We start from the raw sequence: 3,624 nt of genomic DNA on the forward strand, positions 1-3,624 counted from the left end.
AAAAAGTATTTTAGAGATGAAATTTTGATATATTTTTTATAAATCTTATTAAAAAAATATATTTTTATCTTTAAAATTTAATAATTTTATTTAAAATAATTAAAAAAAATTAAATTGTGAATAATTAAGTTTATTTTTTGAAAAATAAAAAATTCTAAAAATCAAATTTTATTATGTTTTTTTGTGTGTATATTTAAATAATTATTCAAATGTCACCACAAAAATTTGAATCAAATAGATAAATTATTTATTAAATACAAACTTTTTTACTATTTATAAAAATATAATATTTATTAATTATTTTTATTGCGTTTTCAAATTATTCAAAGACTTATTTATCATTTATATCTTTAGATATTATTTTTATCAACAATATAAGTTTTTGGATATTATTTTATTAGTTTATTCTTTTTCTTTGCAATTTTTTCTATAATTTCCAATTTGGTGCTTCATATTTTTTCCAGCAGAAAAAGTTTCCCTTCTACTTACGGAATTTGGCTTCGTCAATTGTCCATGTTTGAGGCTGCCGTTTAACAACAATGTTAATCGTCCCACGTCTCCACAACGACTCACTCATCAACCCACTTTTCGATGTTCCACAATCACCCCTTTTATTTTTCCACTTTTATAATTGAGGCATCCAGCATCCTCTTTAAATGCTTGCCTCCTCTCATTTCGTTTCTAGTAATAATAAATTACTGGTTCTCTGTACTTAAAAAGATATATATTGCCTCATATGAAACAATAATATGAAACAATTATTATAACCCCTCTCCCTCTCTCGCTCGCTGAAGCCGTTCTCCTCCTTCCATTGCAGGCTTTTCTAAACAATTGTTGAAGTAATCCTGTGCTTTTTGTGATTTTTGCTATTATCTAACAATTTATATATTATGGACTTTAAAAATTATAAGCCCTTTATATTAGTACAACATTAGCCTAGAAATAATGCCAAAAAATATTTTATATTTAAGTATGGCAAATTTATATTATTGCAACATAAATCCAAAATCAAAGTAATTATGTCGGCCAATGAGGTATAGCTCAAATGACATAATGTTTCCATACTCAATTAAAAAGTCGCGATTAAAGTCTCCTATCTTTAATAAAAAAAAAAGTAACTATGTCGCATAACGATCTACAATTCAGTACATCGGCCACTAAAATAACTCACTTTATATCAAATCACCAACTAAAAAGTACCAAGTGTACCGTTCATCTCATTTAACCAAGTGCACATTAAAACTCACCAGATCCAAATAGGCAAACAGAAAGACAAGAAGATTGAGGAAATCTTGAAATGGGGCCTCACTTAAATGTACCATTTTGTCACCTACCCTCAGTGCTACGTGGCTGCCCGTCGTTTTGGAGGCAACTGGTCCCGCCACCTTTATTCCCTCGCCCACCCTTCATCCATTCCCTTCAACATTTTTAATGGTGAAAAAAGATAAGGTCAAGTCAAGCTTTATAAGTCAGGCCTATAATAAAATTTATTAACATGAGTCTGACCTGTAATTTATTATAAAATTTTTTAGTACTAAGTAGTAAAATTTGACCTGTTATGAAGTCTGTTTGGTCAAATTAATTGAATTGGAATTAAAAAAATTAGAATTTAAATTTACATTTAATTTAAATATAACTTCTCAATATAACATAGATTTTTATTTTCCTTAAAAATTTTGTTTAGTTTTTATTTCTTCAAATTCAATTAATTTTATTTTTTTAAAACCAAATGATTGGCAAATTCTAATTAAAGGGTTGCTATACATACAAGTCTTTTTGGTATATAAGTTCATATAAGTTGTCTCAAACTCAACAAAAACAATTCTCAATTTAGATTACGTGTAAACACGCGCTTCCCTAACTCTTGAATAGCGCAAACGATTCTTCTTCCTCAATCAAAACCGCAACGCTCAAAATTCAAACAAGGATCAAAATCGTCGCAAAAATTGAAAGAAGTTGCGAAGCTGAATTCGAAAAGAATTATGAGAAAATGAAATAAGAAGATAAAAAGAAGAAGTAGCAAAAGATGAGGAGAAGGAAGAGTTTTGAATTATGTAGAAATTATCAGCACATATACACCGAAAATTCTTAAACAATATACTTAAATATCTTCGTGTTAGACCGAAATTTGCTGCAAATACAGAAAAATATTTTCTCTAATGTTGTATTTTTTTTCTTCTTCTTCTTTTCCTTATTTCTTTCTTTCTTTTAGTTGAATGAATCTAAGTTCATTATCTTTCAAGTAATTTTGCAGCATTATATGTTTCTTCTTCTTCTTTGTTTGATTTTTTTGTTTTATTATTGTTAAGAGAGTAAAATAAGAAGGAACTTGAGAATGTAAAACAAAAAGAAAAAGATGAATAAGAAAAAAAAAAGAAGAAGAAGATAGTGATGATGATAAAAAAAAAAAGAAAAAGCAGCAGAAGATAAAGAAGAGGAAGATGAAGAGTTTTGAATAATTATGCAGAACTTATCAGTACAAAAACACCAAAAATTCTTAAACAATACACTTAAATATTTTCGTGTTACACCAAAATTTGCTGCAAATACAGAAAAATATTTCCTCTAATGCTGTATTTTTCTTCTTCTTTTTTTCCTTAATTCTTTCTTTTTTTTAGTTGAATGAATGTAAGTTTATCCTCTTCCAAATAATTTTATAGCATTATGTGTTTTTCTTCTTCTTTGTTTGATTTTTTTTGTTTTTATTCTTATTAAGAGAATAAAACAAGAAGAAATTTGAGAAGATAAAACAAGAAAAAAAAAGATGAATAAGAAAAAAAAAGAAGATGATGATGATGATAAAAAAGAAGAAAAAGAAGTAGAAGATAAGGAGGAAGGAGAATAAGAGTTTTGAATTATGCAGAACTTATAAGCACACATACACAGAAAATTCTTAAACAATATACTTAAATATCTTTGTGTTACATTGAAATTTGCTGCAAATAGAAAAAAATATTTTCTTTAATGCAGAACTTTTACATTACATTCAATTCAAACCATCAACGATGAACAATAATTTTCACAAATAAAAATAACATTATTCACCTACAGAATCATAAACTACTAACAAAAATATTAACTAGAATCGAACCACACCTCAGCCACTTGATTGGATTCAAAACAACAATCAACTTTGTTCTGGTTTAATTGACAATCTGAATTTAAATCATTCATTATATTCGACAACGAGATAACTATTCAAAACTAATTTTAGAGCTTGATTTTAAAAACGTAGAGAGTGAACGAAGAGAAACGCAGAGATGGAAGAGAACATGGATCGAAAATGTTGAGAAAATTCAAAAACGAAAACGAAATTCTTTCGAAAAATGCAGTTATATATTTGCGCGTTGAATGAAAAGTTGGTTAGATAGTGACGCGTGAGGTGAATTAGGTTAAAGAAACTTGTATGGACTTGTATTGAATAATAACTTGTACGTAGAGAATATTTGTTCTAATTATAACATTTTGTATGATTTGGATTTTCAATTTAAATGATTTGGATTTTACTTTTTCACAACTCTTATTAAAATGATCTCAAATTTAAAATTTAGAATGCTATTATTTGAATTTATCAATTATTTAATTTTAAAAAAATAAAATAATTAAATTTAAAGAAATGAATAA

The sequence above is a fragment of the Arachis ipaensis genome, chromosome B04 (assembly GCF_000816755.2).
Source record: "Arachis ipaensis cultivar K30076 chromosome B04, Araip1.1, whole genome shotgun sequence".
Classification (NCBI taxonomy): Eukaryota; Viridiplantae; Streptophyta; class Magnoliopsida; order Fabales; family Fabaceae; genus Arachis; species Arachis ipaensis.